Raw genomic sequence first — 21,553 nt, forward strand, 5'->3', positions numbered from 1 at the left:
ATAGAACTACCTTATGATCCAGCAATTACACTTCTGGGTATTTATCTGAAAAACAAACAAACAAACAGGGGCACCTGGGTGTCACAGTTAAATATCCAACTCTTGGTTTCTGCTCAGGTCATGATCTCAGGTTTGTGAGATCGAGCCCCACGTTGGGCTCCGTGGAGTCTGCCTAAGATTCTCTCCCCCTCTCCCACTGTCCCTCCCCTGCTTTCTACAATAAATAAATCTTTTTAAAAAAGTGCTAAGTTGAAAAGATAAATGCACCTTCATGTTCATTGCAGCACTATTTACAGTAGCCAAGACATGTAAACAACCTAAATGTCCATCATGGGATGACACAGATAAGGAAAATGTGGTGTCAGGGAAAAGTCTCTTCAACAAATGGTGTTGGGAAAACAGGACAGCAACCTGCAAAAGGATGAAACTGGACCACTTTATTACACCATACACAGAAATAAATTCAAAATGGATTAAAGACCTAAATGTAAGACCTAAGACTGTAAAAATCCTAGAAGAGAACACAGGCAGTAATTTCTCTGACATTGGCTGTAGCAACTTTTTTCTAGATAGGTCCCCTGCAGAAAGGAAAACAAAACCAAAAATAAACTATTAAGACTACATCAAAATAAAAAGTTTCTGCACAGTGAAGAAACCAACAAAACTAAGACAACTGAACTGAATGGGGAAAGATACTTGCAAAGGACATATCCAATAAAGACTTAGTATTCAAAATATATAATGAACTTGTAAAACTCAAAAGACAAATAATCCAATTAAAAATGGGCAGAAGATATGAATAGACTTTTTTCCAAAAAAGACATCCAGATAGCCAACAGATACTTGAAAAGATGCTCATCATCACTTATCATTAGGGAGGTGCAAATCAAAACTACAACAAGGGATGCCTGGGTGGCTCAACATTGAGCATCTGCCTTTGGCTCAGGGCGTGATCCCGGAGTCCTGGGATAGAGTCCCACGTCGGGCTTCCTGCATGGAGCCTGCTTCTCCCTCTGCCTATGTCTCTACCTCTGTCTCTCTCTCTCTCATGAATAAATAAATAAAATCTTAAAAAACAAAAACTACAATGCCATATCACCTCACACCTGTCAGAATGGCTAAAATCAACAACACAAGAAACAAATAGATGTTGGCGAGGATGTGGAGAAAGGGGAACCCTCCTGCACTGCTGGTGGGAATGCAAACTAGTGCAGACACTCAGGAAAACAGTACGGAGGTTCCTCAAAATGTTAAAAATGGAACTACCTTACAATGAAGCAATCACATTACTGGGTATTTACCCAAAGAATACAAAAACACCAGTTCAAAGGACTACATGCACCCCTGTGTTTATAGCAGCGTTATTTATAATAGCCAAGATATGGAAGCAGCCCGCGTGTCCATCAATTGATGGATGGATAAAGAAGACACACAGCAGAATATTATTCAGCCATAAAAAGAACCAAATCTTGCCATTTGCAGCAACATAGATGTAGCTAGAGGGTATTATGCTAAGCAAAATAAGTCATAGAAAGACTAATACCATACAATTTCACTCATATGTGGAATTTAAGAAGCAAAACAAATGAGCAAAGGGAAGAACAAGAGAAAGAGACAAACCAACCAACAGACTCTTAATTATAGAGAACAAACCGTTGGTTATCAGACGGGAGAGGGTCAGGGGATGGGTGAAACAGGTGATTGGGATTAAGGAGGGCACTTGTGATGAGCACCAGGTGATGTATGGAAGTGTTGGTGGGATCCCTGGGTGGCTCAGCAGTTTAGCACCGCCTTCAATCCAGGGCGTGATCCTGGAGATCTGGGATCGAGTCCCACATCATGTTCCCTGCATGGAGCCTGCTTTTCTCTCTGCCTGTGTCTCTGCCCGCACCCCCTCCCATCTCTCATGAATAAATAAATACATTTTTTTAAAGGAAAGTGTTGAATCATGATACTGTACACCTGAAACTAATATAACACTGTTAACTGGAATTAAAATAAAAACTTAAAAAAAAAGAAAATATGGTATCTAAATGTTTATGTATGTGTGTTTATATATAATTTATATGTTATTATGTATTATGTGTCTTGTATATTTATTATATTTATATAGATACATGTATTCATATAATATACATAATGCATATAATATACATACATGTGTATATATAATCCCATGCACATAGTATATACATGCTTATATAATATGTATGGCCCAGTATTATTCAACAATAAAAAAGAATGAAATCTTGCCATTTATGACAATGTGGATAGAACTTGAGGACATTTTACTAAGTGAAATAAGTCAGGCGGAAGAAGATAAATACCCTATGACCTCTTTTATATATTGAATCTTTAAAAAAAAAAATGAGCTCAGGGGTATAGAAGACTGGTGGTTGCCTGAGGTGGAGAGTTGGTGAGTGAAGGAGGTCAAAAGGTATAAATTTCGGGTTATAAAATATGTGATGAGGATGATGTATACAGTGTAGTGACTATAATTAACAATACTATATTACATATTGGAAAGTAGCTAGGAGAGGGGCACCTGGGTGGCTCAGTCACTTAAGCAACTGCCGTCAGCTCAGGTCGTGATCCCAGGTTCCTCTGATTGAGCCTCACATTGGGGTCCCTGCTCAACGAAGAGTCTGCTTCTTCCTCTCCTTCAGCCCCTCCCCACTCACTCATGCTCTCTCTCTCAGATAAATAGATCAGATCTTTAAAAAAAAAAAAAAGAAAGTAGCTGGAAGAATAAATCTTGAAAGTTCTCATCATGAGAAAAAAATTTGCACCATGTGTGGTGATGGATAGTAACTGGATTTATTGTGATTATTTTGCACTATATACAAATATGAAAGCATTACACTTGAAATTATTATAGCATCAATTTTTTAAAAAAGGATAGTTCCATGAAAAGTGTGCACTATACACTCAAAGGTTGCCATTCATATCAGCCTATATTATGGATCTTCCCTGAATGTTTATATGCTTGGTATAGGGGAAAATGATGTCTCATTTAATTAGATTTATTCCATGAATAGTTCTTTGTCCTGCATGCTCAAGTATTGCCATTCAGGGCAGCCCAGGTGGCTCAGTGGTTTAGCGCCGCCTTCAGCCCAGGGCATGATCTTGGAGTCCCGGGATCAAGTCCCACGTCGGGCTCCCTGCATGGAGCCCACTTCTCCCTCTGCCTGTGTCTCTGCCTCTCTCTCTCTATCTATCTATCTCTCATGAATAAATAAATGAAATTTTTTTAAAAGTATTGCCATTCATACAACATTCTGGTGGTATGGTTATTTCTGGACTTCTAATATGGTAAACATGGATGTAACTAAGGGCATCATAAAAATGAAATATTCCTTGAACTTCAGGTACACTGTGCAACTCACAGGATGCCATTCATATACTATTATGTGTGTATGTGTAATTCTGATCTCCTGAGGTTCATATAGGGGTAAGAGATTACTGAATGAAAGTAGATTTATTCAGGGGCACCTGGTTGGCTCAATTGGTTAAGCATCTGCCTTCAGCTCAGGAGTCCCACATTGGGCTCCCTGCTCTATAGGGAGTCTACTTCTCCCTCTCCCTCTGCTCCTCCCCCCAGCTTGTGCTGTCTTTCTCAAATAAATAAATAAAATCTTTTTAAAGGAAGTAGATATATTTGATGCATATATGCATACACTGCACAAATGAATGGATTTCATTGACTATTTGGTCTAGTCTTTGACGTTTTCTAGACTCCTCTCTTCTTTTTTTTTTAAGATTTTATTTATTTATTTATTCATGAGAGACACAGAGAGAGAGAGAGAGGCAGAGACACAGGCAGAGGGAGAAGCAGGCTCCATGGAGGGAGCCTGATGTGGTACTCGATCCCAGGTCTCCAGGATCAGGCCCTGGGCTGAAGGCGGCGCTAAACCGCTGAGCCACCTGGGCTGCCCCTAGACGCCTCTCTTCTTAAAGTTGCAAGTAATGCCCACATGAAAGAAGGCTTATTCCATGCATACTTCAGTGCACTGCACACCTGAAGTAGTGCCATTCACTGTCTTACCTACTCCGTGGATATTTATGGGCTCCTCACTTCTTACCGTGGAGGTATGTAATGGCCACAATAAACTAGACTGATTCTCTCTGCTGTTTACTGCACTCCAAACCCATTTAGTACCCTTCATATCCCAGTCTGCACCATGGATCTTTCTGTCCATGCTAATGGAGAGGTATATCTGGGACACACAGAAGTAGATGGAGTTTGTTTACATGCACTGCATAGTCAAGTTATGTGATTCACATCCTAGTCTTTGCCATGGAGTTTTTGGATTCCTGACGTGGTCAATGTGGAAAAAGTGATGGTCACATGAATGTAGACTGGGTCCATGTGGAGCTGTGTGCTCTGCACACTCAAGGGTGCTATTGACATCTCATTTTATGACACGGATCTTTCTGTATCCTCATTGCACAATTGGGGAAGCAAGTGATGGCATGTGAAAGTCAGTTTTTTCCATTTATGCTTGGGTATGCATGAGAAGCAGTTGGTTGAGCTAAGACTTAGAAGCAAAGAAACTAAAAAAAAAAAAAAAACTAAAAAAAACTAAAAAACTAAAAAAACTAAAAAAAAAAAAAATTAAAAAAAAAAAAAAAAGAAGCAAAGAAACTGAACAGGATCACCAAACTCCACCAGCCTACTTCCATTTGTTATCTTCTCAGGAAAATCAGAAATCTTTTTTGTCTTTTTAACAGTTTTCCACTCCCTTGAAAACATTCCCACTATTTTGGTTTTAATCTGAGGCAAAAATACAATTTCTTAAGCACTTGCCATGTTTGGACACACTACTAAGCCCTTTACATAGTTTATCTCATTTATTCATTTCCATGGTCTCCCAAGTCAGATATTAGTCATATCTCATTTTTTAAAATGAGAAAATTGAGCTTTTTTTCACCCTCTCCAGCCTCTTCTCAACACTGCTCTGGCTGCACCTGTCTTGGTCTCAGCTCTGGGCTCCTGCTATGCAAGCACCACCATCCTCTTTCTCCAGCCACCATCACAATCATCTCCTGGGACCTCAACAGCTAGGATGAGGTGTTATCCAACATCTACAAGATCTGGGAGATTACATATGGGCTGTGCCTGGAGGTGGGGGAGAGGATGGTCAGGAGAACAGAGGGTAACGCCGATGCCTCGCTCATTGGTGAAATGCCTCCACAGAAGGCCCTGAGGGTGAAGGTTACAGAAAGTACAGTCAGCAGTGGTATAGATACTGTCCTGAACCATCACCTGCAGAAACCAGCTGCATAACAGAAGCCTACAAGAAAGTATGTCAAAGATTACACGAGATCAATCAAAGACAAACTTGAAGAACAGAGGCCAGAAAGAGTAAAACCCTTCATGACCCGGGCTACAGAACAAACCAAGCACATCCTCACTAATTGCAAAAACCTTTATTGATGAAAACATGAACCCAGATGGCAGGGCTGCTCTGCTGGACTATTCTGAGGGTGGTGAGACCCCATATAGGATTTTCTTTAAAGATGGTTTAGAAATGGAAAAATGTTAATGAATTTGGCTATTACTTTGGATGTATCACCTGTTGTCATAACTGGCTGCTGTTCCTCATCCATATAACACCAGGACTTTGATGAATGGGACTGAGGTCATCTTGGGCTCTTCATTTATTTTAACATTGATTTATTTGGAGTGGAGGCATTTAAAAAAAAAAAGAAAAAAGAAACATGTCAAGTATGTTGTCTACAAATAAAATACATTTAAACTAAAAAAAATGACGGGACACCTGGGTGGCTGAGTCTTTTGAACAGCTAACTCTTTTTCTCTGCTCAGGTCATGATTTTGGAGTCGTGTGGTCAAGCCCCACATCGGGCTCTGTGATTAATGGGGAATCTGCTTGATATTCTCTCTCTCTCTCTCTCTCTCTCTCTCCTCTCTCTCCTCTCTCCTCTCTCCCTCCCTCCCCTCCCTCTGCCCTTCCCCCTGATCACGCACTCTTTCCCTCCCTCCCTCTCTCCAATGGGTAAATGGGTCTTCAAGGGAGAAAAATAGACTAAACAAACAAGGAAACTGAGGCACTTAAATGGCTTTTAATAAAGCCAAGATTTAAATTTAGGCCAATCTGAAACCAGAACTCAAAGTACATGATCTTGTTAATACGTCTTTAAACTGTGTTGTCGTTCTACTAATGGTCTTTTGAGCAGAAAAATTTAGCTGCTTCATAAATATTACATTTTGGAAAAATGGAAAGTTCATTGAAGGAAAATGTGAGCCAGAAGATCTCAGACTGTCATGTGTATAAAGTGTTGTATTAATTAATGTGCTCCAGTGGCTGAGATTCCATTCTTTTCAAAAGAGATTAAATTTTAAGATTTAAAAAATTATGATTGTAGCCTTCACTTGGATCTTTGCCTAATATGACAGTCAAGTGTGACTGAAGCATAAAGGGTTTACGCACCCCTCTCAGAGGGAGCTCAGTTCACCTTGTGAAAAGTGAGTTACTGCAGAGATAAAAAAGAATGTGTCTAGAGGAAGCTATTGTAGCCATGTCTTCTTCCTGCTGGGCCTGAGCCTTCATGCAGATCCTGAGACCATATATCAAGACTTTTCTAAAAGCAGCATTATAGGGATGCCTGAGTGGCTCAGAGGTTGAGCGTCTGCCTTTTGCTCAGGACGTGATCCTGGGATCCAGGATCGAATCTCATGTCGGGCTCCCTGCATGGAGCCTGCTTCTCCTTCTGCCTGTGTCTCTTCCTCTCTCTGTGTGTCTCTTGTGAATAAATAAAATCTTTTTTAAAAAAAGCACCATTATATGAATTAATAAGTAAATCATTGAAAAGTGAAATTAAACTGAAATTCCTAGGAAAAGAAAATGAATACTCTAGGACACAATGTAGCTAAATTAGGCCAACATAATTAAGTTCTAGCTTTTAGATCACTCTAGTTTGTCTATCGATGTAGTATTGAATTGCTAACAAATTAGGGATATCTGGTCTTCACCCACAAGCTTCTGTTTATAAACACCAGATATTTCTGATACCACTACTTTTGCTGGGGAGGTTTAATTTTGCCTTGCAGTTCAATAGGATTGGAGTAGTTGGAATATATTCTCAGAGCTGAAGTATTCCTGAACTTCTAGAACAACCAGTAACAAGTACACTTATTTTAAAAGTGAAGTTCAGTGGTGAGCAATTCTATGAATAGTGAATGCCTTTTAACCTACACAATACCACCCTTGACTGATTTTCGTTTTTGGAGTGTCTAGGTTCAGTTCAAAGGATTTCAGCATGAAGTACACAAATAGCAAGTTTTTGTATTAATTTATTTTCACCGTGTTTCCCCATTCCTGTGTATATGTGTGTGTACAAACACCAACAATCTTCTTTTAATATAGAAATATAAATAATACCCACAAAAGAAGAGCTATTCTACTTTCCTTAGATGTTTAACTTATTGTTCAAATAAAAGTGTTAACAACTCCATCAAAGTCTAGCTGCCTCAAACCTAAAGATGTCTCCTGAACCTTGGATTTTTTTTTCATTTACTCTGTTCCTGAGTCTCTGCTGTGACTTAGTATGGAAACATACACCTTTGGTGTATGTTTGGTTTGCAATTTAAAAGAGACAGTTTCTGTCATGATTCCTTTAGAGTTTATGTTAATAATGCATCTTTTGGATTTCTGCTTCTAGCCAAGATGGAGTAACAGGGTCTGGATTTACAGGAACAAAGTTATGAAACAACAGTTTTCAAAACGTTGGATGTTAGGCAATGAAGGACAATCATCCCCAAAAAACAGGAAACATTCTATGTAAGCTTTATGATTGCCCCAGAATATTGAATCCAATAACATATAAAAAGGATACATCATGATCAAGTTGGGTTCACTCAGGAATACAAGGCTGGTTTAACATTTAAAAGTAAAGTGGCATCTGGGTGGCTCAGTGGTTGAGTGCCTGCCTTTGGCTCAGGTCGTGGCTCCAGGGTCCTGGGATCAAGTCTCTCATCAGGCTTCCTGCAGGGAGCCTACTTCTCCCTCTGTCTCTCCCTCTGCCTCTTTCTACATGTCTCTCACAAATAAATAAATAAAATCTTAAAAAAAGAAGTAATCCATAAAGGGGCACCTGAGTGGCTCCGTCGGTTAAGTGTCTGACTTCAGCTCAGGTCATGATCTCAGGGTCCTGGGACAGAGCCCCAAAAAGGGCTCCGTGCTCAGTCAGGGAGTGCTTCTCCTTCTCCCCCTACCCCTCACCCTCCACCCCCTACTCCCACTCCCTCTGCCCATCACACCCCACTCATGCACATGTGCACTTTCTCTCTCAAATAAAATATTTTTAAAAGAGTAATCAGTAGGGGATCCCTGGGTGGCTCAGTGGTTTAGTGCCTGCCTTTGGCCTGGGGAGTGATCCTGGAGTCCCAGGAACGAGTCCTGCATCGGGCTCCCTGCATGGAGTCTGCTTCTCCTTCTGCACCCCCCCCTCTCTCATGAGTAAATAAATAAAATCTTTTAAAAAAATAATCAGTAAAGACTCAACAAACTAGGAATAGAAGGGAACACTCACAACCTCATAAAAGACATCTATGAAAAAATTGCAACTAACCTTATACAAAATGATGACAGACTAAATGCTTTCTCTCTAACATCAGGAATAAGGCAACGATAGATCCTCTTATCAGTTCTGTTCAAAATTGTACTTGAGGTTGTAACCAGTGCAAGAAAACAAGAGAAACAAAAGGAATTGGAAGGGAAGAATAAAACTGTCTTTATTCACAAATAATATACTTTTCTTTGTAAAAAATATCCTCTGGAATTGCATAAAAGGTACTATAATAAGAGGGTTTAGAAAGCTGCAGAGTACAATATGCAAGAAATTACATTTCTATATGATAACAATGAAAACTTGGAAATTAAAATTATAAAAATATCATGTATAGGGACACAAGAAATATAAAATAACTATGAAAGAATCAGACAAATATATGTTATACTTGTAGACTGAAATCAGAAAAAACACTGCGTAGGAGCACCGGGGTGGCTCAGTTGGTTAAGCATTCTGCTCAGGTCATGATCCCAGGATCCTAGGATCCAGTCACATGTCAGGCTCCCTGCTCAGTGGGGAGCCTGCTTCTCCCTCTGCCTGCTGCTCCCCCTGCTTGCGCGCGCTCTCTCTCTCATTCTCTCACTGTCAAATAAATAAAATCTTTTTTTAAAAAGGAAAAAGGAAAAGTTAACAACTTACCAAATAAACATATGCCAGCCCTATGATTCAATTGTTCCTCTTCTACTTACTTGCCCAATGAAAGAAAAATAAAAGCTTATAGCCAAACAAAGACTTTTTTAAATTTTTTATTTATTTATAAGAAACACAGAGAGAGAATCACAGATATAAGCAGAGAGAGAAGCAGGCTCTCCGCCGGGAGCCGGATGAGGGACTCGATCCCAGGACCCTAGGACCACGCCCTGAACCAAAGGCAGACGCTTAACCACTTAGCCACCCAGGTACCCTCCACACAATGACTTGTATGCAAATGTCCATAGCCGCTTTACCTGTAATTATCAAATACTAGAAATATTCCAAATGTGCATCAATGAATGAACTTAAACAATTATGATGTATCATGAGGTGGAATACTATTAATAAGAAAAGCAGGGCATCTGGCTGACTCAGTGGATAGAACATGCAACTCTTGATCTCGGGCTTGAGTTCTAGCCCCATGTTGAGTGTGGACATGACTTAAAAATAAAATCTTTTGGGCAGCCCGGGTGGCTCAGCAGTTTAGCACTGCCTTTGGCCCAGGGCGTGATCCTGGAGACCTGGGATCGAGTCCCACGTTGGGCTCCCTGCATGGAGCCTGCTTCTCCCTCTGCCATTCTTTCTCTCTCTCTCTCTCTCATGAATAAAAATAAATTAAAAAAATAAAAAATAAAATCTTTTTTTAAGGTTTTATTTATTTGAGAGAGAGAGAGAGCAGGAGCAGAGGGAGAGGGAGAAGCAGATTTCCTGATGAACAGGGAGCCCGATGCAGGACTCGATCTCAGGAACCTGAGATCACTACCTGAACGGAAGGCAGATGCTTAACCAACTGAGCCACCCAAGCGCCCCCAAAATAAAATCTTAAAAAAATAAACCAATAAAGAAGAATGGGCTAGTGGTACATACAGCAACAAGGATGAATCTCAAAATACTTTTTCTGTATTAAAAAAGCCAAACGGAAATAAGTATTCCTGCATGATTCCACTTAGATAATATATAAAACTCTGAAACACGCAAACTGATCAAGAGCAACAAAAAAAACATACCAGTGGTTGCTTGGGTAAAGGGGATGAAAAGTACAGGAGGGATGTGAAGAAGCTTTTGGGAGTGAAATATTCTTTATCTAGATCGTGGTGATGTGTATATATCTATCAAAAGTCATCAAATTGTACACTTTACATATGTGAAGTTCACTGTTAATTACAGCTCAGTAAAACTACTTAATTATTTTTTCTTCTGTAGCAAATTAGCTTGCTGTATCTTTTTACAAAGATTTATTTTTTTTAATTTTTATTTATTTATGATAGTCACAGAGAGAGAGAGAGAGGCAGAGACACAGGCAGAGGGAGAAGCAGGCTCCATGCACCGGGAGCCCGACGCGGGATTCGATCCCGGGTCTCCAGGATCACGCCCTGGGCCAAAGGCAGGCGCCAAACCGCTGCGCCACCCAGGGATCCCTGTATCTTTTTACAAAGATTTATTTATTTGAGAGAGAGAGAGAGCACAAGCAAGGGGAGGAACAGAGGGAGAGGGAGACAAGCAGACTCGACTCAGGCTTGATCCAAGGACCCTGAGATCATGATCTGAGTTGAAACCACAAGTCAGATGCCCAACTGACTGAGCCACCAAGGCACCCCTTGCTTGCTGTATTCTAACAGATAGATGATCACTGTTACATTTGGTGCTTTGGTATCACACTACAAAAGACTTAGAAGTATTGAACAGAATGAGAAACATGGTCAAAGGGCAGCTGCCTTGTGGGTTAAAAGAATGTAAAAATAACTTCAGTCATCTTGAGAGGTTAGTACAGAAAGGGGAAGCAATTTTAGAGATGCTAATTATTCCTCATTTCATAAATTATTTCTACATGTATTTTGTTCCTGACCTGTTTTGTTCCTTGATGTTAAAGTTATTTTAAACTTAAAATTTAAAAGACAAACAAACACACACATTTCATTGAGGGAAGAGATTGCAATCACTGTGACCAGTTACTATCAGATACTGTGGCATGGTTTGTAATATAAATTGGGGTGAGAGAAGGCAAAAAAATTTTAAGGTAATAAGACAAGGGTATTACTTTTCAATAAATAAAAGTCAAACACGTATTAGAGAGGAAAATGGATTTCTCTTTCTTTTATAGACAGAACTATGGAAGAAAATTTTTGTGAAGACAAGATGTATTTGACTTTAAATTCTTTTTTTTAGATTTTATTTATTTATTCATGAGAGACACAGAGAAAGAGAGAGAGGCAGAGACATAGGCAGAGGGAGAAGCAGGCTCCATGCAGGGAGCCCGACGCAGGACTCGATCCCGAGGCTCCAGAATCAGGCCCTGGACTGAAGGTGGCGCTAAACCACTGAGCCCCCCGGGCTGCCCCTGACTTTAAATTCTTTAGATGATCAGGGGCACCTAGGAGGCTCAGTCAGTTAAGTGTCTGACTCCTGATTTCAGCTCAGGTCATGATTTCAGGTAATAAGATGGAGCCCCTTAATGGATTCTGGGCTGGGCAAGGAGCCTGCTTAAGATTAAGATTAAGATTCTCCTTCTCTCCCTCTGCTCCTCCCCCTAGCCATCGAAAAGAATGAAATCTTGCCAGTTGCAATGATGTGGATGGAGCTAGAGAGTATTATGCTAAGCAAAATAAGTCAGAGAAAGACAAATACCTTATGATTTCACTCATAGGTGGAATTTAAGAAACAAAACAAATGAGTGAAGGGGGGAAAAAAAGAGGCAAACCAAGAAACAGACTAGAGGGGACGGGGGTGGGGAGATGGGTGAAACAGATGATGAGGATTACGGAGTGCCCTTGTCGTGATGAGCACCAGGTGTTTTATGGAAGTGTCGCATCACTATATTATACCTCTGAAACTGATGTTACACTGTATGTTAACTAACTGGAATTTAAAAACTTTTTTAAAAGGTTAGGGGACGCCTAGGTGGCTCAGTGGTTGAGCGTCTGCCTTTAGCTCAGGTCATGATCCCAGGGTCCTGGAATCGAGTCCCACATCGAGCTCCTTGCAGGGAGCCTGCTTCTCCTTCTGCCTATGTCTCTGTGTCTCTCATGATTAAATAAATAAAATGTTTTTAAAAATAAAATAAAAAGGTAAAGAGAATTCTATAGAAGATAGGAATAGAAGATACAGAGGCTTCAAAACCCCTAGACTCAACATAGAGTGCCCAAGGAAGTTACCCCTCCCTGAAAGCTGAAATCCAGATCTTTTGGAGAAGTCAGGGTCATGACTAACTGGATGACAGAGAAGTCATTGTGGTGTCACAGCAGCAGAATTTGCTGGAAATCCGCTAACTTGCTGGAGAAAATCTGTTCCTCTAGGGTTCCTGGGAAGCTGTTCACAGGGAGGTGTGTCACAAGAGGCGCGCTGCTATAAAACCACTCAAGATGGGTGCCAAGGGAAGCTTCTGGATGATGGATGCTGCCAGCTTCGGTGCCCTGTGGGACCTGTGTGCTGAAGAAGTGGCACTAGTAAAGCCCAGCATCTAAATGAGCCTGCTGAGCAAGCATATCAGACCATGATGTGAAATCCTTTCCTCCTGCAATGGCTCTTCAAACACCTCTTACAAAGTTTGACACTGCAGCTAGCAGAGGACAATTTAAAGGGTTCTGACCCATTTTCCCACTGCAGGTGAAAAAGGGTAAATTTGAACCTGAGAGTCAAGGAAGCAATAACTGGCACAGGAATTGCACAAAATGATGAAGGCCTGGGAGGTGACCGTATAGCACAGCTCACATGTGCCCACAAGGTTCTGAGAAACAAAGGAGCTGAGTGCTGGTCCTCCTCAGCCCTCCAGCCATGGGGTTTTGGATCAGCTACTATCTCTCTGCAGATACAGTTTAATATATGCTCTGTGTCCTACTTGTATTCCCTTCAGAAAACTATGGTGGGGCACCTGGGTGGCTCAGTCTGCTAAACATCCGACTCTTGGTTTTGACCCAGGTCGTGATCTCAGGGTCATGAGATCGAGCTCCTACTCGGGCTCCACATTCAGCATTGAGTCTACTTGAGATTCTCTCTCCCTCTCCCTCTGCCCCTCCCACTAATGTGTGCTCTCTCTAAAAGAAATCAATCTTTTTTAAAAGAAAGAAAGAAAACAATGGTGTCTCAGGCAGGAAGGAATATCCTCATCTTCCATGTTCTTCAGCTCTCACTGGCTGTATTTATAATGTGGCTTACTAGGGGCCGACAAGGGTTTACCAAAAAGTGATGGCTTGAGCAGACTAGCAGTATTGTCATTTACCCGGCTTACCCTTCCCCAGCAGGCAACCAAAAAGAAAAGAAAGGGAAATGTCAGAAACATTTATTAAGTATTCTTTACCACATAAGCATTTGTATAAACTCTATACCTATACGGATATATTTTATACATGTACATTTTACAGCAGAGGCATCTGAAAATTAGTGACTTGTCCATGTGGCAGAGCTGTGACTCCTACCTTCTGATTCCAGTTCCAGAGTTCAGTTCACTAATCCACGTGGAATACTGGCTCCCCATAAAAATCGCCAAGACAATTTGTTGATAAGACAAAGCTGAGTTTATTCTTACTGCAGTAAAAGAGAGCAACCTTGACAGAATTTTGGGTGGGGAGGAGAAACCAAGCTGTTATGAGATATTCGAGTCTAGCTTCAGGAAGGCCTTTCAGTGGAGAGTCTTAGGATTAGGTAAGGATGGTGATGTAATAATTTAGGATGGGTGACTATGAGGTGAGGATTTTTAAGGCAAAGAATTCAGAGTCTGGAGGAATAATGTATCGTTCAGGAAGTTCCCAGAATGAGCAATAAAGTTATTTGCAACTATTATCTTATTGAGCAAGAGCCTAGCTGAGACAGCAAGTTAAGGTGAAGACAGCAAAGTATGAAGTAATAAAGTCACATTAATGAGGTAACAGTAAGCTCTGTCGCTGTATATGGTTTGGGTTGTCATCCATAAAGGTTTCTCTTTTCTCCGTCTCAATGCTCAAATTTAAGCATGATGTATGACAAGTTATTCTGTTAGTGGAATGATCATTAACCAATTTCAATATTAAGACCACTCAGCATAATGACTAACTCTTACGTAGTCCTTTCTATGTGCTCTTTATATCCTACTCATTGAAATCATTGTGACTCTATGAAGTGGGTAGTATTTTCATCCACATTGTATAGACGGCAAAGTGATGCACAGAGAGGTCAAGTAACTTACTCCAGTTTACAATGCATGAGGCAATTGAGCTGGAATTTGAATCCAGGCAGTCTAACTCCAAAGTCCTTTTGAGGACCTAATTAGCATACTAATTATTCCATGTTAGGGGTTTACGGTTACTGCTCCTTCAATTCATCTGTAATTCATATCATTCAGATCAGAGAGGTGATTCAGATTAATCTATTGCCCAAGGTCATCTAGTTAATAAGTTATGGCCTTCAAACTAAGTTTGCAGACTTCCTCACCTGAGTAATTATTTTCCCCATCACCTCCCTCCAATTTGTCCTCCCACAGCTACCTCTTGATCTCCAAAGAACAATGAACACAGATGCCTGGGTGCCTCAGCGGTTGAACGTCTGCCTTTAGGCTCAGGTCATGATCCCGGGGTCCTGGGATCGAGTCCCACATTGGGCTCCCCGCAGGGAGCCTGCTTCTCCCTCTGCCTGTGTCTCTGCCTCTCTCTCTGTCTCTTATGAATAAATAAATAAAATCTTAAAAAAAATAAAAAAGAACAATTAACAAATCCATTAAATATTGTCCGACAAAGACAAAATACACCCAAGAAAGCGAATTCTGTATTGTTAGGGATCTCTGCAAGTTAGAGCACGGATTGAATTCTGATTGCTTCTGTAAAATAGAATAAGAAAAAAAAAGAATTTTCATGTTCTCATGGCTTTGGAATAGCTTCACTAAATGACTTTCATTAAAAGGAGTGAGTGAAAGTAACAATCTTTGTCTTAGAACAAATATTTAACTTTTATAATAGAAATGTAAACAGAGCAATGATTTCTGATTTCTCAATATGTTCTCTCTTGCTGAAGGACATTTAACTAGTTGTGACCTATAGTTAGGATAAGTGTAGTGCAAACTTAAAATTCCCAACAGTAAGGACACACAAATAGGAAAGGTAAGCCTTGAGTGAATTCTTATTTGGCAAAGAGCACGGCACCAGTGAATTTCTAATGCTAAAGATTTTTTTGCCATTAACTCGGGAACTAAAGCTTTATGGAAGTCACTAGGGCTGACCTTCTCCTATCCTTTAACAGGATAAAACTCTTGTCTCTTTTAGTTGATGGGCCCTTTCTTCGGACTCTAGAGTTGATGGACAAGTTGCTAGATAGTCTGAGCGCCAGGGGAAAACCAATAGGCGTGCAACTTACAGACCATTGCCAATAAAAATGTAACCTTTTTTTGTTGTGCATTTCACAAGCAGATTACATAACCTTTTGGGGATATGTCATCACCACCAATAGCATTTTTTTAATTTAAGTTCTTATTTTAATTCCAGTTAGGGAACGTACAAAAATATGGAACTTTTTGCAAATTTGCCTGTCATCCTTACACGGGTGCCATGCTCATCTCTATATTGTTCCAATTTTAGTTTATGTGCTGCTGAAGGGAGCATGACAGCAAGCATATTTAAATAACAGATGCTAGGGCACCTGTGTGGGTTAGTTGGTTAAGCATCTGCCTTTGGCTCAGGTCATGATCCCCGAATCCTGGAATCGAGCCCCAAATTGCGCTCCCTGCTCAGTGGGGAGCCTGCTTCTCCCTCTCCCTCTGTCTGATGCTCCCCTTTGCTTGTGCTTGCTCTCTCGATCTCTCTCTTTCTCTCCTCTCCCCTATCAAATGAATAAATAAAATCTTAAAAAAAAAAACATGTTAACTGTGCAAGGCTTTTTGGTAAGTGTAGTTTGATTTGGGCTTTGTTTCTTCCCTTCTTTCCTCATGGCAAATGGGGGAGGGGGGTAATGAGAGAGAGAGAGGCAGGGGTAACAGGAATGTTCTAGTGGGCCCACTTGGAGAAAGGCACGCAGGTGCTTCCTGTTCGTTCCCCCAGCCCAACACACACCCACATTGTAGAAAGAGCCCCATGTGGATGAAAGAAGCTCTTTATGTTGCCTTAAAAATGACACAGTAATTATGTGTTTCTCAGTTGCCTCTCCCTAGATTTACATGCCCAAAGCCATGCAAAATTTCCACTCCTTAAGCCACCCTCTTCATCCCCTAATCTCTTGATATCATTTCCTTGTGAATCAACCACTGTGGAGGCTGTCACCTGGTTTCTAATATAGCTCGCCTTTAAACCAAATTAAAAAAAAAAAAAAAACCAGTACACTGGAGAAAAACTGCACATCAATGAGCAAGTGAATATTTGCTAAGAGACTGTGATGAGCCCACAGCTTTCCCTGATTCCAAGTAGATCCTATACAGGAAGTGCCCTCCCAAGCAGGAGACTCTCACCCTGTTCTTTACTGAAGAGGGACTCCCCCGTGTGGGACAGCCACCTCAGCCTTGACACTTTGCCCATCCCTCTGAAATGCAACAAATCAGTATTTTGTCCCCACTTTAAAGAGTGAAACATCTGGAACTGGGAGGCCAAAGATAAATCCTTAAGTTCTGGCTTAGTGGCTTAGAAGATACCACTTCTCTAAGTTGATAGCTCTTGTTCATGATTAATCTCTCCCATTTTTAAAAAAGATTTTATTTATTTATTCATGAGAGACCCAGAAACATAGGCAGAGGGACAAGCAGGCTCCCTGTGGGGAGCGTGATGTGGGACTCGATCCCAGGACCCCGGGATCACGACCTGAGCCAAAGGCACATGCTCAACCGCTGAGCCACCCAGGTGCTCAGGATTTGTATTTCAAGTCAAATTGCATTCTCCGTTTCTTTTCCTACCTGAACCTAAAGAACAGATCTTGTGTGCGTGTGTCTGTGTGCGTGTCACGCGTATACACCTCAAAAACGTGTTAACTCACACCATTTGTCAGTGAAGAGTGATGAGAAACGTTTCAGCAAGGGTTCTTGGGAGCGTTAGGAGTTTCTCAGGAAGCATGTGGACCATGGAGTACTGCGGTGACATATTTTCCCCCTAGGAATGTGATCCCGTTGGTGGATGAAGGACTCCACAAAAGAGCAAAAGCACTGATGCCGACATAGGGCCAGCAAATACATCTTAGAAATTTTAAATGGGGGAGGGGAGATCAAGGGTTTGAGCAATTGGGAGTCCTCTTTGCTTCCAGGCTCAACACAGACACAAAACTAACTTAACAGGTTTTCCTTGAGGCAAAACTAGACATACCGTCAGCTTGAGATTATAAGGCCACATTCATCCTCTGCAGATACCAGCGTTCCAGCTCCTCTGGCTCACCTTGGGACCATCCTGTGTAATCCCAGGAGTGGCCGTTGCCCTGACATTCTATGGTAGACCAAATACTGGTCGTCCTCAAATGTCCATGTCCTGACCTCTGGGGTCTTCACATAGGTATCCATACATGGCAAAAAGGAATTGAGGTTGGGGGTTGAATTAAGACTGCTAATCAGTTGACATCCTAATAGGGAAATTCTCCTAGATAATCTGGTGGGCTCAGTGTAATCAAGAGAGTCATTAAAAAATGGGAAAAAAGACTGTCAGAATGATGCCATGTAAGAAAGATTGGACTAGCCTTGCCCACCTTGAAAATGGCCTGAGTCAAGGAATGCCAGGGGCCTCTGCGAGCTGGAAAGAGCAAGAACACAGATTCTCCCCTGTGGAGCCCCGAGGAGAAATACAGCCTTGACAGCAGCTTGATTTAAGCTCAGTGAGATCCATTTTGTACTTCTGACCTCAGAACCGTAAGGTAATAAATGTGTGTGGCTTTAAGCCACTAGGTTTGTGGTGATTTGTTACAGCAGCCATAGGGAATTAAAACAGGGCCCATGTGACTTCTTAGCAATATTTTTCACGTATTTTTTTTTACTTTATTAAAGTATTGGATTTATTATTGGATTGGATTTTTTACTCAAAAACGAGGTTTTCTGTCCTTCCTCACCAATCCTATCTAAGGTTATAATGTAATATGCATTCTTCCCCAGGTTTTTTAATGAAAAATTTCACTTTGCAACTTAATCTCTTTCACTTAAAATTCTATGGATGTTTTTCCAGGTCCGTTCAGATGTAACTTAATATAAAAGTTAAATGTTTATTCTTTTGATCAGAGCAATATAAAGAAAATTTACAGAAAAGGATAAACTTGGGGCGGCCCAGGTGGCTCAGCGGTTTAGCGCCACCTTCGGTCCAAGGCCTCACCCTGGAGACCCCGGATCGAGTCCCACGTCAGTCTCCCTGCATGGAGCCTTCTTCTCCCTCTGCCTGTGTCTCTGCCTCTCTCTCTCTCTCTGTGTCTCTCATGAATAAATAAATAAAATCTTTAAAAATAAAAAACAAAGGATAAACTTGAGCCAAGAAACATAAAGAAAAAAATATTAACCCATGATTCTACAATCTGTGTAAAGTCTGCTGATAATTGTAAAATATCATTAATAGATATTAATAGGGAGAAAAATCCATACTGTGTGGATTAGTTCAAGATATTAAGTAAGAGCCTCCCTCTTTTCCTTCGTGAATATTTGTTCAAAGGCAACTACTACTCAAGGCTTCTTGTGTTTTCTTTTAGATTTTGGATATATGTGTGTGTTTGGGTATGTGTCTATCCCACACATATCGGAGACCATTCATGATTGTGTACCTTGCTCTTTTCTTCTTAATTTATGCTATAGATCTTTCCCAATGTGACATACACAGTCTCTTTTTTAGTGGTCTTATTCTGTCTGAAGGCCATTTCCAATTTATTTGACCAGCTTCCAATTAATAAATGTGTTAGTGATTTTTTTCCTCTATAATAATGTTGTAACGAACATCCTTTTGAACACACTTTGAAGAACTTTTACAAGTATACACCTAGGGTACATTCCTAGCAGTGGCATTTCTGGAAGCATTTAAATGATTGTTGGCTATTGCCAAACTGCCCTCCAGAAATCACTGTATCACTTGACACTTCCTCCAACACAATATGGCAATGCCCATTTCCCCCAACTCTCACCATCACTGGATACCATCATATATTTTTATTACTAACCGTATAAGTGATGCATAGCATTTTATTATTTTGATTTTCATTTCTTTAATTATGAACAGGGTTAAGGTAATGATACTTCTGACATTGAGTTGCTCTGCTTGATGATTCACATGTTCATTTGGAGGACTGACAAATCTGTTTATGACAAAATAAGTACTGTTTGTGTATCACCTAAAAATTAATTTGCAACTGACGAGTTCTGTGACTTCAAGCAAATCTCCTTGGGCCTTAGTGTCCTCATTCTCACAATTAGGTTGAACCAGACAATCTCCAAGAATATACCTAGTTCCAAGTCTACAAGTTGAGTTGATAGAAGAATAAAGAATCAGGGGCACCTGGCTGGCTCAGTCAGTATAGAACATGTGACTCTTCATCTCAGGGTTGTGAGTTTGAGCCCCATGTTGGGTGTAAAGATTACTTAAAAAATAATTTTTTAATAAAGGATCTAAGGGTATCACAATTACAAACAGTAAATGTCTGAGTCCATTTGAGCTGTTATAATGAAATACCATAGACTGGGTAGTTTATTTTAAAAATTTATTTCTCACACTTCTGAAGACTGGGAAGTCCAAGATCAAGGCACCAAGATTCATTGTCTGGTAAGAGCCCACTTCCTGGTTCATATGTCCTCTCACTAAAACCTCACAGGGCAAGAGGAACAAGGGAGCTCTCTGGGGACTTTTACAATGGCCCTAGTCCCATTTATGAGGGCACCACCCTCATGACATAATAACCTCCCAAAGGCCTTGCCCCCAAACACCATCACAATGGGGATTAGGTTTCAACATATGAATTTGGGAGGCAGAAACATTTGGTCTATAGCAACAAATGAGCCACAATGTATGGATGTTAAAAAAACAAGAAGAAGAAGAATGCACAACCCCAGGGAAGAATCTTATTTATCCCTGACTTTTTAAATGTATTTTCATATTTTTATGTTTTAACATTCTAGTTAAATGGTAGAGAGTCAAACCAAAATGTTTAAATGAAGGGAGAAACCTTCATTTAAAAATTATTTCTTGGGGGCAGCCCAGGTGGCTCAGTGGTTTACCGCAGCCTTCAGTCCAGGGTATGATCCTGGAGACTCGGATCGAGTCCCATGTCGGGCTCCCTGCATGGAGCCTGCTTGTGTCTCTGCTTCTCTGTGTCTCTCATGAATGAATAAATAAATAAAATGTTTTTTAAAAATAATAAATAAAAAATAAAAATTATTTCTTGGGATGCCTGGATAGCTCAGTGGTTGAGGGTCTGCTTTGGCTCAGGTCATGATCCCGGGGTCCTGGGATCGAGTCCCACATCGGGCTCCCCACAGGGAGCCTGCTTCTGTCTCTGCCTATGTCTGTGTCTCTCTCTGTGTTTCTCATGAATAAATAAATACAATCTTTAATATAAATAAATAAATAAAAATCTTAAAATAGATAAAAATTATTTCTTATTTATCAACAAGGTCCTTTCCAAATCTGTGGCTTACACTATGAATTTTATAAGGCTATTATGAACACTGTTCAACCATATCAATTGTTTATTTATGTAACATAATTTTATGTATTTACTTCCACATATCTATATGATCCTAACATATGTCATTTCTAATGGGAACATTAATTCATTGCCCAAACATATCAGTTTGCCTAAAAATTTCTCCACGGTGGTTTTTCAGAAGCTTTCCAATTTTGACAAGAATTCTATTAACCAAGTGTAAAAATAGCTTTTTTTCACACAACCCTGTCAACAATGACCTGTTTAAGTTGATTTATTTTTACTAATTAAATACAGTTAAGATGACACCTCATAGTTGCTCTAATTCACACAAATTGAAATTCTTCTGGAAGCTTAGCTTCCAGAACCTTTTGTGGGGTTTTGGGGTTTTTTTAAGATTTCATTTATTTATTCATGAGAGACACAGGGAGAGGCCAGAGACACAGGCAGAGGGAGAAGCAGGCTCCCTGCAGGGAGCCCGTAGCGGGACTGGATCCCAGGAGCCCGGGATCACGCCCTGAACCAAAGGCAGAGGCTCAACCACTGAGCCACCCAGGTGTCCCTGGAAGCTTAGCTTTTGAATAACATTTGATATATTTCTTCTACATAACTATACATTCATATTCTTTGACCATGCTTCCGTTAGAAAGTAGTTACTGCATTTATAAACCAATGTCTCTCTTGCTTACGTATTTTGGGGGTAAAATTTCTGTTCCTACACATCAGTTAC

At 40.5% G+C, this 21,553-nt stretch overlaps 1 non-coding gene and 1 pseudogene across 1 annotated transcript; one reads left to right on the top strand and one right to left on the bottom strand.

Annotated features, from left to right (window-relative positions):
• Nucleotides 1-4,951: 4,951 nt before the first annotated feature.
• LOC112919057 (translationally-controlled tumor protein-like) lies at nt 4,952-5,628 on the top strand (annotated as a pseudogene).
• A 10,116-nt stretch (nt 5,629-15,744) lies between these two features.
• Nucleotides 15,745-15,848, bottom strand: LOC112919170 (U6 spliceosomal RNA). Its single transcript, XR_003234834.1, has one exon. It is a non-coding gene; the product is annotated as a U6 spliceosomal RNA (small nuclear RNA).
• Nucleotides 15,849-21,553: the final 5,705 nt, after the last annotated feature.

Source organism: Vulpes vulpes, chromosome X (assembly GCF_048418805.1).
Source record: "Vulpes vulpes isolate BD-2025 chromosome X, VulVul3, whole genome shotgun sequence".
Lineage (NCBI taxonomy): Eukaryota > Metazoa > Chordata > Mammalia > Carnivora > Canidae > Vulpes > Vulpes vulpes.